Source organism: Brassica napus, chromosome A2 (assembly GCF_020379485.1).
Source record: "Brassica napus cultivar Da-Ae chromosome A2, Da-Ae, whole genome shotgun sequence".
Classification (NCBI taxonomy): Eukaryota; Viridiplantae; Streptophyta; class Magnoliopsida; order Brassicales; family Brassicaceae; genus Brassica; species Brassica napus.
Genome location: NC_063435.1, coordinates 6,667,497 through 6,683,420, shown reverse-complemented (window position 1 = coordinate 6,683,420; position 15,924 = coordinate 6,667,497).

Here is a 15,924-nt window from a genome sequence, read left to right as displayed (position 1 = left end):
CGAAATTACCTAATATGATTAACGTATATGTGAAAATTAATTATAATGAATAATAAATATTTGATAACAATTTTTGTATCTTAGTTCTTTTTTTAATTTTATATTATTAAAATATATTTAAAAATCACATTAAATATATAATAAAAACATTTATAATTTTTCTTATATGTTATATTTTGAATTTTTCAAAACGTCTATAAATTATTAGAAATTTGAAGATCCCCACTCTGAAAATTTTGTGATCAATAGATTATTTTTTTTGTCATAATAAGTTACAAATGATCATAAAATTGTATTAATATGAACTTTTATTTAATATTATAAGAAGATACACATTATTTTAAAACCATATGAGTAAAAAATATCATTTAATAATAAAACATATATATTTATATATATATATATAGATTATACTATATACCATAAGATTACATAAATATTTTAATATTAAAACTTTCAATGAATTTTCAAAAACATTTATAAATTATAAACTTATTAAAGATTTCACATTGAAAATTTTGTTATCGATGATTTAAATATTCAGTTATAAAATGATATGAATGATCATAGAACTGTATGATTATAAATTCTCATTTAATAAATGACTATATAAAATATACTATTCTTAGAAAAATAGGTTGGTCCATCTTGACTTACATTATATTTTTTATTAAACTAACTATCGAATTGATAAATAATCTACCAAAATTTTTTTTGCACTTTCCTTAATTAGAAGCTACGAAATTACCTAATATGATTAACGTATATATGAAAATTAATTATTATGAATAATAAATATTTGATAACAATTTTGGTATCTTAGTTCTTTTTTTTTAATTTTATATTATTGAAAGATATTAAAAAATCACATTAAATATATAATAAAAACATTTATATTTTTTCTTATATGTTATATTTGAATTTTTCAAAACGTCTATATATTATTAGAAATTTGAATATTCCCACTCTGAAAATTTTGTGATCAATAGATTATTTTTTTGTTATAATAAGTTACAAATGATCATAAAATATAACGCATATGAATTTTTATTTAATAAATATTCAAACTAAATAATATATATATATATAAACACTAATGATTTAAAGCAACAAAATTGGCTGATCAATTTAGTCGTCCAGTTGAAATCTTTCAAAAATATGTGAAAGACTAAAGTCAAAGTAAATATGGATTTAGAATAGTAGTTATATTTTACTAACCAAATACCGAAAAAAACCGAACCGAACCAAAACCAACCCGATATCCGGATTGAACACCCGTAATCCAAATGAAGCCAAACTATTGTTTCATTCTCCAAAATATAATAAAAATAATAACTTAATTCCGCGCAAGGCGCGGGTCTTATCCTAGTAATCTAGTATATCTCTCTCAACAAAGGAAAAATGACCTTATGTATGTTTAAGTGTCTTTGGTCCCCCGAGAAGAAGAAGATCAAATAAGAAGAAGATGAAGTGTTTACAAAAAAGAAGAAGAAGATGAATATAGGAGATAGGAACAGTGTCACAAGGAATGCTTTGGATCTTCTCGGAACATATCTTGTATATATGTTTCCTTCTTTTGTCTCACTAGCACGTGAGATTAGAGCTTCTTCCTCATATTTTTGTGCCACGGCTAATCCTCACGAAGCTTCGGTTTAGTTGCCTAATTTCTCTCTATTTGCATTTTTGTCGGGATATAATTCGGTATAGGGATAATAGATCCTAGCTAGGTTATGTTCCGGAGATTTTGAATGTGTCTCCTCCACTATGGAGTTGGTTAAATTGACGAGAATTATATTTTGTTTACCTTTGTTAATATTTAGTTTTGCAATATCACGTATAGTTTTTCAGTAAATTTGCCTGGTTCTAAACGCTATCGCTTGTTGCAAGTTTTATGGATATTTCTAGCTTTCGAAAACCATTATAACTCTTACTCAACTTGTTTCAAATGGTAACTTTTAGTATATGGTCTCATTAGACAAGTAATTATGGGTATTACAGCGTTAAAACCATTATCTCGCTTTACAAGACAAATTAAATTAAATGTGTAAATGCTCTGTGATTTTCATTATATTTTTGTTGTAAGACAAATTGAATATATAGTTTTTTTGACAACCTGAATTTGTAGTTTATTAGCTGATTTTTAATAAACTACAAATTCAGGTTGTCAAAAAAACTATATATTCAATTTGTAGTTTAAAATGATGATTCATTTGATCAATTTGTGTAACATAATCAGTTTTGGATTTTATTATAACATATTCTGTTGTAATTTGAAATTTGACCCATAAAATGACATATGCATATAGACAATAGACCAAAGAAAACCGAAAATGTGGGGTCCATAGCTTGTTTGAGTGTGTAAATCATTCGCCGTATGGGGTAATAATGACAAAGATCAAACTTTACCATATACGAAAATGTTTGTAGTTTTCTGTTGGCCACTGTAGAGATTAATTTGGAAAACTATTAGGGTTGTATATGAGATAATGATATCTACATTGTTACCAAAAAAAAAAATCCCTAATACATATAATTGTATAAATAAAAAATACGATTAAGTCCTCACTATAGGGATTAAATAATCACCTTAAGGTACTTCTGATTTTCCCATAAACTAAGTTTGAATTCAAGATATAGGCGTGAAACTTATTTCGGTTTTGGATTTAGCTGGTTCATCCTTTCTGGTTTGAAAAAAATATAAGGATCAAAATCTCAAATATTCTGTTATCGATTTTCAAAGATTCTCACTTATGTTTGCATTTTATATACTACTAGGTAATAACATGCATCATGCACGGAATGAAATAATTGATTAGATTATTTATTTTATGTTGTAATAAAAGATTTATCGCACAGCTTTTTTAAGGGATGGACATTCAGATTTTCGTTCGGATACAGTTAATCTATTCGGGTTTTGATTTTTAGAGATAAATTTAAATATGATTCGGATATTTAAAAAAATTTGGTTTGAATTTGGATTAGATTTGGTTTGAATCATTGCAGGTTCGATTTGGGTTCTAGTTAGGATACCTATTTTAATTATGTAATTTTAAAAAAAAAAATCCAAATAAACTTAATCCTAAAAATTCAAAAATAAAAATAATATAAAAACTAAAATTTGAATAATTTAAGACTAAATACTTAAATTTACATAAAAATAGTTCAATTTAAATATTTAGATGGAGAAAAATATATATATTTTCAGTATATTGAACAAACTTAGTTAATTACATATTTTCATATTAATGAAATATCTGATAGATATAAAATTTAAAATAACTAATATATTTAATTAGATAATTGTGTTTTAGATATTTTCGATATCCAAAATATTTTAGTTTGGATCGGATTCGGGTCTGGTTATCTGGATATTAAACTTTTAGATCTATTTTAGTAATTAATCAGTTTTAGTTTGTGTTTAATATTACTTTCAAATCAAGTTCAGTTTGGTTCTTCAGATCCAAATATTTTATCTAGACTTACTTTTTTTTTACATATGTAAAGAAAAATAAATAAATGTAAAAATAATATGTTAGGCTTATTTTCATATATAATTATTGGATCATACTTTAAGAATACCAATAAAAATGGTTGAGCGTCGTGTCAATATTGATAGACATGTTAAAAAATTGACGTAGTCTATAACCAATAATGTCTACTTTCTTATAAAAGTTTTTGGTAAATATGATAAAAACACGATACAATCGAGTGAAATGGGTTAGAGTTGCGTCAAAATAATGTGATCTCTTCACTCGGTATATGAATTATGCTTTTCAATTGAGTTCGCAAATATTCTTTTCTTTTAAAGTTTTTTTGATTTCTGATTTTTTCTAACACTTCTTGGTTTGATATGAAAACTCTATAAAGAAAAAATAATATTTGGCTAAATTAAAGATCCAACTTTGTGTGTGGCGTTTTTCACCCTAGTTTTCTTAATTATAACCAATCACAATTATTTGTTATTTTTGTATGCATAAACCTCAACCATGGTCAAGTTCGACAAGATACAAAACTATCAATTTATAAAAAAATCTCATTTCAGCATTTTAGTTGATGTGAATCTTAATGATTTTGTAATTTTTTTCAACAATGATATTATTCAGTACTTGTCTGGAGAGAAATTCAATTCACTAATACAAAGGTTAAAAATATTAAAACTAAAAATAAGTTGATTAAAAAATTAGTGTGTGAAAATATTAAATTATTTGCAATAGAATTAAGAAAACTAGTGTGTAAATATTAATTGCTAAATGACTGTAAAATTGATACGTAAACATTCTAAAACTGAAATGATTATAAAACTGACACATGTCAATTTGTGTGTGAACATATTTATTGCAAATTATTCTATTTTAATATATAAGGGATATGGTATATTATAACATGTGATAAATTGTAGATTGTCCGGTATTTTAAGTAATCCTACATAAAATGATAGAGCCTCTTATAAATGACAAGCACAATCATACAAACAAAAGAATATACAGTATAACCTCTTTAAATTAATACTATATAAATTAATACACATTAAAAATCTCTATAAAATAATATAATTTTATAGTTCTAAATTGAGTTTTTGGTTCTATTAGTATATCGATAAATTAATATTTCTATAAATTAATAAAAAAATTATAGTTTTGGTGTAGTCCCAACATTATTAATTTATAGAGGTTTCACTGTATATATATATATATCACGAAATCCACCTACTTATAATATCGTGTACCCAAATTTGCACTACAAGTATTAAGTATGTGTTGTCAAAAAGAAGAAGTATAAATATATGTGTGTGTATATATATAAAAATATCTAAATGTGCCGAAACAAAACAATAAAATTACTTAAGTTAATGAATTAAACTCATAAAATTAGAAAACAGCCTCTAAATTTTAAAACGTTGGTTTTTTATTTGTGAACTCTGAATTAATTTCAAAATAAACTTACACGATGTAGGAGATGGATCTAACCATCCCACAAGGCCCAAGGAATAGAAGGCCTGGCCCGGACCAAGGGAAGCGACGGCTCGGATAGTCGGCTTAATAGGTCAGTCTCTCGGCTCGCCTCTAAAGTACTTTGAGTCGATCGTTGTCGACTAAGAGGCATCCGGCTCGGCGACCGCTCGAACGAATACGGGCCTTTCGGCCCAATAAGGAAAGCCCGCGAAGACGACATAAGCTAGGTCAAGAACGACACATAAGAGGACTATATAAAGAGAAGGAAGAGGATCGAGAAAAGGATCCAAAATCATCTGACTAACATCTGGCGGCTAGATTAGGGTTTTCACCTTTGCTTCATCTTGCCGTTATTTGTACTTTTCCGGTAGCTCATCGAGTTGCCGGCTTCTCTTCTGTCGCATTCTCTTTACTTCTCTTGTAACCGACTGAACGTCTCTTCCGACCATAATAAAACGTCTCTGTTAAACCCACATCCTTTTATCACCGTTTTCCGATCAAACAGTTGGCGCCCACCGTGGGGCATTTAGCAAAGTAACGTTAGTACTATGGTTGTCAGCAACGACAGTTCTTCGTCTGGCGAGGAGCGCGAAGCCCTCGAGGTGATGCCGGCTCCCGAGGTAACACCTACGCCTACACCAGTAACTCCGCCACCCCCTCCTGCGTCCATGGAAACCATCTTGGCACGCCTCGCCCTGCAAGAAGCGGCGCAGAAGGCGGCGGTCGACCAAATCACAGCGATAGCAAAAATACTCGCCCCTATCGCTGCAAACGCCGAAGCTTCAACGGCGCAGTACCGTCGACACCTGTTCGCCACTGAACGAACCACCAACGTAGCACCTGCGCGGGATAACAACTACCAGAGCGCCGGTAACAGCAACCAGAGCGCCGGTAACGACATCAACGCCGACACCGCAAGCGAGCTAGCCGCGTTGAAACAGTCGGTCCTCGACATCAACTCAAAGATCCACCAGGTGACGACATCGGCGCCCCAAATCGAGCACGTACTCGCGGAATCTCTTCGCACACCCTTCACGCAAAGGGTCACCGGCGTACGGCTCCAGAAGATGGAGAAACTTCGTCTTCCAACCTTCAAGGGTCTCTCCGACCCTTCTACTCATGTCACGTCCTTCAACATAGCGATGCGACGCGCAAATCTGACCGACGAAGACAAAGACGCCGGCTTTTGCCAACTCTTTGTCGAAACCCTAGAGGGACCGGCCCTTACTTGGTTCACAGGCCTCAGAGAAAACTCCGTCGATTGTTTCCACGACCTCTCCACGGCCTTCCTGAAGAATTATATCATGTTCACCAACCAAGAAACGACCGTGTCCGACCTGTGGAACCTCACTCATACCAGCGGTCAAAGCCTCCGCGACTTCATGGAGAAGTTCAAGGCTATCGTCTCGAAAGTTGATATTCCTGATCCTATCGCTGTCGAGTCTCTGATGAACACTTTGCACGTTGACTCCACGTTCCGTCAGGATCTCTACCGATACCCGACGAAATCTGTGTCTGACGCCATCGCTCGCTCAAACAACTTCATCCGCATGGAAGAAGACACAAGAGCAAAGTTTGCAAAAGAAGCAGCAGCGAAACAGCGACCCGCCCGAACAAACGACACCCGCCCTGAGCCCCGCCAGCACTCCTCTGGTGGGAACACCACTCAGAAACGAGGCTACGTTAGCTCGGTCGACGACGAGGAATCGCCAAAGACAGCAGCCGTCACGCGAGAGAAAGCCTGGAACCACTGGGATCGAGACTCCGCCTCGAAGCAATCAAAGTCGTCCGAACCAGCGAGTTCAAACTCCGAGGAGCCAAAGAAATGGTGCCTCTACCACAAAAGGGATTCCCATGATACGAAAGAGTGCAAAGTCCTCATCGGGCAATTTTTCGACGGGATCACTAACGGGACAATTCAAATGCCCACCTCTCCAACGACACCGAAAAACACCAAAAGTTGGAGTAAGAACAAGGAGAAGAAGGCACAGAAGTCTCAGCAGAACACGGCCCCTAGCGAGGAAAGAGCGAGCCCTGAGCGCACTCCTGTCAACAACGTCGGCCCCGCCAACGACTCATCAGAAGACGAACATCCGCGTCGCCGGCGACGAGTGGAAGTCATACTCTCTCGCCCTTGTGACTCCTCTGACGACGACTCCTCGACAATGCAATCAGATTTACGCGACAAACTGAACAGCAAAGTCGAGCAATCTCTCACTTCCCCGACAACAGACGAAGATCTGCGCACCCTATTGAAGCGAAAGAGCGCTACGAACGAACACGTAGGAAGCGCCGACCTCCGCGCGACCATCTCAAAATCCAGCGCCAGGAAAATAGGCCAAAACGGCGACCTTCGCGACCAGCTCAATTCAAAGGCCGATGACCTGCGAATCCAACTCAACCGTTCAAAAGGGTCTGATCTGCGACGACGTCTCGAATCAAAGAAGAAAAAGCCCGCAGGCACTCCTCAGTTCGAGAACACAACCGACGATTTAAGGAAGCAGCTCGAATCAATGCGAGCTACCCGCACCCCACACATTAGCGTCATAATGGGAGGATCACCTCCTTGCGGCGACTCAGTTCGAGCTGTCAAAGACTACAAACGACAAGCAACCACCTCCAAGAAGTGGCCACCCCCAGTCGAAAATGATCACCAGATCACTTTTTCGGCACTAGATACCAAGGGTGTCCACATGCCGCATAACGATCCTCTCCTCGTCGACCTCGACATCGGAGAATGCCTAGTCGCGAAAGTCCTTATCGATACCGGCAGTTCAGTCGATCTCATCTTTCGCGACACACTCGACAAGATGGGAGTCGATTTACGAGATATGAAGCCATCCTCTCGCACGCTCACTGGTTTCAACGGAGCCTCGGAGCAAATGATCGGAACAATTCGTCTCCCAGTATACGCAGGTGGTATAACCCGTACCGTCAAGTTCTCCGTCGTCCGAGCCAAAGCACCATACAATGCCATCCTCGGAACACCATGAAAGCCGTTCCCTCGACGTACCATCAATGCGTCAAGTTTCCCGGCAAAGACGGAAAAACACAGACGATTCGGGGAGATCAACAAGCCGCGAGAGAACTGCTGATTGCAACCGTAAAGATGCAGCAACAGGCTTCCCTCGTCAACTCCGTCAGTAAACCACTCAGCAAGATATACCCCCAGAAGGAGGAAGTTCGCGAAGTCGCAATCGATGAATCCGACCCAACGAAAATCATCCGAGTTGGCGTCTACCTGTCCGACGACATATGTTCAAAGATCATCTCTTTCATCAAAGACAACGCTTCAACGTTCGCCTGGAAGACCTCCGACATGAAGGGGATCGACCCTGCAGTTATCTCTCATGAGCTGCACGTCGACCCGACGTTCAAACCCATCCGACAGAAGCGACGGAAAATCGGTCCAGAAAGATCTAAAGCAGTGAACGACGAAGTCGACAGGCTCCTCGACGCGGGTTTTATTACCGAAGTTCGATACCCTGAATGGTTAGCCAACCCGGTCGTCGTCAAGAAGAAGAACGGCAAATGGCGCATATGCGTCGATTTCACGGACCTCAACAAGGCATGCCCAAAGGATAGTTACCCACTCCCTCACATCGATCGTCTCGTCGAATCAACCGCTGGTAACGAACTCCTAACCTTCATGGACGCTTTCTCGGGCTACAACCAGATCTTGATGCATCCCGATGATCGCGAGAAGACAGCATTCATCACCGACAGAGGGACTTATTGCTACAAGGTGATGCCCTTCGGGCTAAAAAACGCTGCTGCGACTTTTCAGCGACTCGTTAACCGAATGTTCGCTGATCAGCTTGGCAACACCATGGAAGTGTACATCGACGATATGTTGGTCAAATCGCTCAAGGCCGACGACCACCTAAATAACTTACGCGACTGCTTCAAGATCTTGAACGACTATGGGATGAAACTTAACCCGGCCAAATGTACCTTCGATGTCACCTCTGGGGAATTCCTCGGCTACATCGTCACTCAGCGAGGAATCGAAGCTAACCCCAAGCAGATCTCGGCGATTCTCGATCTTCCAAGCCCCAAAAACAGCCGCGAAGTGCAGCGACTAACGGGACGCATAGCAGCTCTCAACAGGTTCATCTCGCGATCGACCGACAAGTGTCTTCCCTTCTACGAGCTACTAAGGGGAAACAAGAGGTTCGTCTGGGATGAAAAATGCGAAGAGGCATTCAATCAACTCAAGCATTATCTCACGACCCCACCCGTGCTATCGAAGCCAGAAGCCGGCGACACACTGTCTCTCTACATCGCCGTCACATCCTCCGCCGTCAGCAGCGTATTGATTCGAGAAGATATGGGAGAACAGAAACCAATCTTTTACACAAGTAAAAGAATGACGGAGCCTGAGACGAGATATCCAACACTCGAAAAGATGGCCCTAGCTGTCGTCACCTCGGCAAGAAAACTGCGACCCTACTTCCAGTCGCACACGATCGAAGTACTGTCCAACCAACCACTCAGAACGGTTATGCAAAATACTAACCAATCGGGGCGGCTGACCAAATGGGCGATGGAGCTGAGCGATGTTGGGGTCAAAAACGGTTACGACGGAATTACCACCCGAAAATCCTCAGAGATCGTATTTCCGAAAGAGTTAGTAAAAGAAAGGATGTAATTTTCGTAAAAATAAACTATACGAGGTTATTTCTACGAAGAAGTATTCTCTGGGATTCAAACCAAACGATCGTCCCGCTCGGTCACTACGTAGCAACCAAGCTCGGGCCAAAGCTCGGTCGCTACGTAGTGACCAAGTGATCGTCCCGCTCGGTCGCTACGTAGCGACCGAGCTCAGCTAAGCTCGGTCGCTACGTAGCGACCGAGCAATCGTCCCGCTCGGTCGCTACGTAGCGACCGAGCTCGAGCCAAAGCTCGGTCGCTACGTAGCGACCGAGCGATCGTCCCGCTCGGTCGCTACGCAGCGACCGAGCTCGAGCCAAAGCTCGGTCGCTACGTAGCGACCGAGCGTTCGTCCCGCTCGGTCGCTACGTAGCGACCGAGCGTTCGTCCCGCTCGGTCGCTACGTAGCGACCGAGCTCCGCCAAGCTCGGTCGCTACGTAGCGACCGAGCGATCGTCCCGCTCGGTCGCTACGTAGCGACCGAGCGTTCGTCCCGCTCGGTCGCTACGTAGCGACCGAGCTCCGCCAAGCTCGGTCGCTACGTAGCGACCGAGCGATCGTCCCGCTCGGTCGCTACGTAGCGACCGAGCTCGAGCCAAAGCTCGGTCGCTACGTAGCGACCGAGCGATCGTCCCGCTCGGTCGCTACGTAGCGACCGAGCTTTGGCTACGTAGCGACCGAGCGATCGTCCCGCTCGGTCGCTACGTAGCGACCGAGCTCGAGCTAAAGCTCAGTCGCTACGTAGCGACCGAGCGTTCGTCCCGCTCGGTCGCTACGTAGCGACCGAGCTCAGCCAAGCTCGGTCGCTACGTAGCGACCGAGCGATCGTCCCGCTCGGTCGCTACGTAGCGACCGAGCTCGAGCCAAAGCTCGGTAGCTACGTAGCGACCGAGCGTTCGTCCCGCTCGGTCGCTACGTAGCGACCGAGCTCAGCCAAGCTCGGTCGCTACGTAGCGACCGAGCGATCGTCCCGCTCGGTCGCTACGTACGACCGAGCTCGAGCCAAAGCTCGGTCGCTACGTAGCGACCGAGCGATCGTCCCGCTCGGTCGCTGCGTAGCGACCGAGCTCAAGCCAAAGCTCGGTCGCTACGTAGCGACCGAGCACTCGTTTCGCTCGGTCGCTACATAGCGACCGGGCTCGAGCCAAAGTTCGGTCGCTGTGTAGCGATTGAACCTTTCCGAACATCGATACGACACCAGTCCTTGCATTCTCGTCAAACCTTCGAATGCTATCTCCCGAAGACCGTAGCAAGCTCAGTCTATGTTTCCCGCTATTCTAATTCATCGATCAAACTTCGCGGATTAGAAACCGCGGAAAACTCGTAGTAAACGTGTCGAGTCGGAAGACGGCCCAAAGGGACCTAAAACACGACTCGAGGCCCATCCTACGATTTTCCTAACCAAAAGCCCGTGAACCATAGCATGGTTCGCGCTTGGCCCACGAGGAAGGATAAATGTCAAGTTTCCGCGGATAAATACGGAAGTTTTGAAGATAATTGTGAAGATCGGGAAAAATGGAATATCTCCATTTTTATGCTATGACGGCTTAAGGGCAGAAGAGTAAAAGCGTAAACTGACCTTGGAGCTAGTATATAAGGAGTCCTAGGCGAGGAGCAGAGGGGAGAACTTTTTGAGAGCAAACTTAGCACTTAGAGCGATTTAGGCAACTTTCCGTTTTTGTTATTTCGAGCTGCGACTCAATTAGGTTTAGCCGTCTTAGGGTTGCTAGAACTAGGAATCTCGCCGACAGCTCTCGAGCCCAGGCTTATACCTTGTTGTAACGTTCATACGCAGATTCGGAATAAGACCTACTTTGCTCTCTTTTCGATTTCTTATTTTTATCGTTGTCATTCTCGTGTTCTGATTGCTTGACGTGTGGTAATTAACAGATATCCGGGTCCTCTGGGAAACTAGGGTTTTCTTAGTTTCCTTATTTAAACGGAAATCGACAGTGCGAATTTCGGTTCCCACAAGCGAACACGACATCGTATACAAGAATCGCACAGCAGCAAAGTCACAAGTCCTTGCCGACTTCTTGATCGAGTTGACGCCAGAGCTGGAGCAAGACCTCATCCTACCAAGTGTAAACTGGATCCTCCACGTCGACGGTTCATCCATGAGTAAAGGATCAGGAGCAGGAGTGCAATTGCAATCACCAACAGGAGAACTCATTCGGCAGTCATTCAGTCTCGGTTTCGCGGCATCAAACAACGAAGCCGAGTACGAATCCCTCATCGCGGGGCTCCGTCTCGCCAAGGCGGTGAAAGCCAAACGAATCAGCGCTTACTGCGACTCTCAACTCGTCGTAAGCCAATACCTCGGTGATTACGACGTCCGCAACGAAAGGATGGACGCCTACCTCAAACTCGTCCAGGACCTTACGCGAGACTTCGAGTTCTTCGAACTCACGAAGGTCCCTTGCGGAGAAAATGTTTGTGCCGACGCCCTCGCCGCTCTGGGGAGCAAGCTACATGACCAAGTCAAAAGGACAATCCCGATCCACAAAATCGAGAAACCAAGCATCGACACGAAGGCAGAACAGGAAGCAATAATAGCAGCGATCAACGACGCAATGGATATCGACGAAGCGGAATCTCCCTCGCAAGATGATCACCCAACAGATTGGCGCAAGGAACTCATCGATTACCTCGCGGAAGGTTTACTGCCCGTCGAGAAATGGGACGCCCGGCGACTGAAACGACGCAGCACACACTACGTCGTCATGGATGGGGAACTACACCGATGGACTGCAACAAATGTACTACTCAAATGTATCGCCGGCGAAGAAACGAGACTCGTCATGGCCGAAACACACGAAGGAGCAGCCGGCAACCATTCAGGCGGGCGAGCTCTCGCACTAAAAGTTAAAAACCTCGGATTCTACTGCCAACCATGAACGCCAACTGCGAGACATACGCGCGCAAATGCGATAAGTGCCAGCGCCACGCCAAAACCATACACAGCCCAACGGAGTTTCTCCACACCTTGACTGCTCCATACCCATTTATGCGATGGGGAATGGACATCATTGGTCCGATGCCGGCATCCCGACAAAAGAAGTTCATCCTGGTCCTGACCGATTACTTCACCAAATGGGTTGAAGCGGAAGCCTACGCTAGCATAACCGACAAGGAGGTACAAAACTTCGTCTGGAAAAACATAATCTGCCGACACGGGCTCCCATACGAGATAATCACGGACAACGGTTCGCAATTCATCTCGAATCATTTCAAGGGTTTCTGCGACAGATGGCGCATTCGACTCAACATGTCGACACCGAGAAACCCGCAAAGTAATGGTCAAGCCGAATCGACAAACAAGACCATCATAGACGGTCTAAAGAAACGACTCGACTTAAAGAAAGGTTGCTGGGCAGACGAACTAGATGGCGTCCTGTGGTCTCATAGAACCACTCCTCGCGGAGCGACGAAGACTACACCCTTCTCAATGGCCTACGGCATCGAGGCAATGGCTCCTGCAGAAGTAAACGTGACGAGCCTACGCCGGTCACGAATGCCACAGAACACTGAACTCAACCGCGACATGCTCCTCGACGCACTCGACGATATCGAGGAAAAGCGCGACCAAGCGTTACTCCGTATCCAGAATTACCAGCATCAAATCGAGAGCTATTACAACAAAAAGGTCAAGTCGCGTCCTCTCGAAATGGGCAACCTTGTCTTAAGAAAGGTCTTCGAAAACACTAAGGAGTGGAAAGCCGGCAAGCTCGGAGCCAACTGGGAAGGACCATACAAGATAGTCGAAGTCATCAAGCCAGGAGTATACCGCCTCGAGACTTCGACAGGCGAAGCAGTACCGAGAGCCTGGAACTCCAAACATCTCCGCCTCTTCCATCCTTAATCAAGGAAAATACCAACCCGAGTAAATGCGCCACAAAGGCCACTTTTACTCGCAATCTACTGATCGAGTAAATGCGCCACAAAGGCCACTTTTACTCGCAAAAAAAAAAAAAAAAAATATATATATATATATATATATATATATATATAAATATATATCGAGTAAATGCGCCACAAAGGCCACTTTTACTCGCAAAAAAAAAAAAAAAAAAAAAAAATCGAGTAAATGCGCCACAAAGGCCACTTTTACTCGCAATCTAAGAACTACGAATGGCTTGATTCCCGCAAAGGGATACGTAGGCAGCCCAAAGGAAAAGGGTCCAGCAGAAATAAAAAAAAAATATATATAAACCCTCCCCGAGGAATCGATCTCCGAAGCAGACGATCACTTAAGCGATGCCTACACGAGCACGCCCCGGCTCCTCGAACAAACGTATCGGCACTCGCATCCCACGTTGAATACGTCCTGATCAGACATATATTCACGGGAATCGACCGCGTTGCGACCTAAACCAACATGGCCGAGACAATGACTCCAATTCATCCTATAATTAACTAAGTAAGGTCTGGCCAACCAAACGCTTGAAAATTACATTAGGATCGACTCGGAACCGTCAAAGTCGAAAACTCTTAATTAACAACTTAAACTTAAAGTGGCAAACGGTCGCGACTCAAAGAGGTCGATCGAGATAAAGTCATAACAAGTTTAAAATTATAATGATTCGACATCTCGAACAGCATTTACACCGAACGAACAGAGTCACTTCAAATCTTGAGAAATCACGATTTTGATAGACAAATCTAAGTTAAGTAAATCAGTTCAAATCACCAAAAGAGTTCAAGATGGCGAGAAAACAACAAAATAAAAGCCTCGAGGGCAAAGGTTCGAAAAGCTACAACAATGAATCATATAAGATTCGAAAGAAAACAACATACAAGAGACGCTAATCCTCTCGGTCGCTCTCACGATCGTTGAGGGCAGAAAGCTCCGAAGCCCTAACACTCGACTCGCGAACAACCTCCTCGTTACCTCGACGAGATCCTTCAGCCGAAGTATCCGAAAGCACGAGGACAGGAGCACCGTCTTCAGCAGCGTTGGTCCCCCGATTAGGCGTCTCCCCCTCAAACGCAGCCGAAGAACCCTCTACCAAAGGCGTCGGCTCGTCACGACGTCCATCGATTGGATCAGAAGGCGGAGTAACAAGATTTGCTGCGGTCTCTGGGTCAATCAGACTGGCGTTGGACCCGTAAGGATCAAGACTCGCCAAAATACGAGCATCTACAAACTGGGAATCCAGTACAAAAGGAGAAAGCGTGAGATCCCCCTCGGGTATCTCGCCAACCTTGAGCTCCTCGGCCTCCTGCTCGTACTTCTTCTCTTGCTCCGCGAAAAGATCGATCGTGGCTTGCAAGATGTCGCTCCCAGCCCTCTTCAAGGCTTCAAGGCATTTCCTGGTCCCAAAAGCTTGGCTATGAAGCAACCGAGCCTTGTCGTAAAGACTTCGGCGTTCCTCTCGGGAGCGAATCTTGGCGAAGCGACGGTTAGCCTTTGCAGACATCTCAGCTTCAACCCTTCCTCTTTCCTTCGTCACTTCCAAGATCCTGGAATCCCTAAGGCGCTTCATCTCTCTTTCATGAGATGCAGCGAGCGAAGCCTTCTCGCTCTCGAGCTCGGCATTCTTCTGCTCGAGCTCATGGATAACCCCGCGAGACGCCACCAAATCGGCCTTAAGTTCGTCTCTACGAGCTATCGCGCGAGTGACCATCCCATTGAGCCTCTCAACGTTAGCCTTTGATGTACTTAGCTGACGAGCAGAAGCTTCCTCTTTCTCCGCGTGCTCCTTCTTGGCCAACTCAAGTTCAGTCGAGACTCCTTTCAGGGCAGTGTCGTATTTGTCGATTACGACATTCATCGCGCCGTCTCCTAAACGAACGAGGAGATGAAAATCGTAAGAAAGAATTAAGTAACGAAACACAAAAAAGGGGGAGAGATCGAAACGTTTACCAGCAGCTTTGCCCTCGCAGCCTCCTCGTATTCACTCCCAAAGATGAGGTCCTTCACGGCAGGTAGAGGTTTCGCCCTCCCCCTGAGTTGGCGAAGAAGCTCCCCGCACTTCTCGGGAACATACGCCAGAGGGGCCGGCCCCTCGTAGTGGAAGGAGACTTTGTCCGGAAAGTTAATCCCGGGAGCCCTCCTTAAAACAGCAGAGCCGCGAGCAGATGTGCCGATCTGAACGGCCCCAGCCCCAGTAATAGCCGGGATTCCCTCGCGAGGAGACGCCAAAGTAGGAGATCGTACTTCATCGTCGATCTCATCGTTGTGCCTCCTCATTAAAAGCGGCGAATCTCCGCTATCTTCATCAGAACCGTCCAGAACGGCGGCGTTAAGGGAAGCCTCGTCTCGCTCTCTCGAGACTTCAGCCTCAGGAACCTCCTCTTCAGGTTGGGTTTCTTCTTC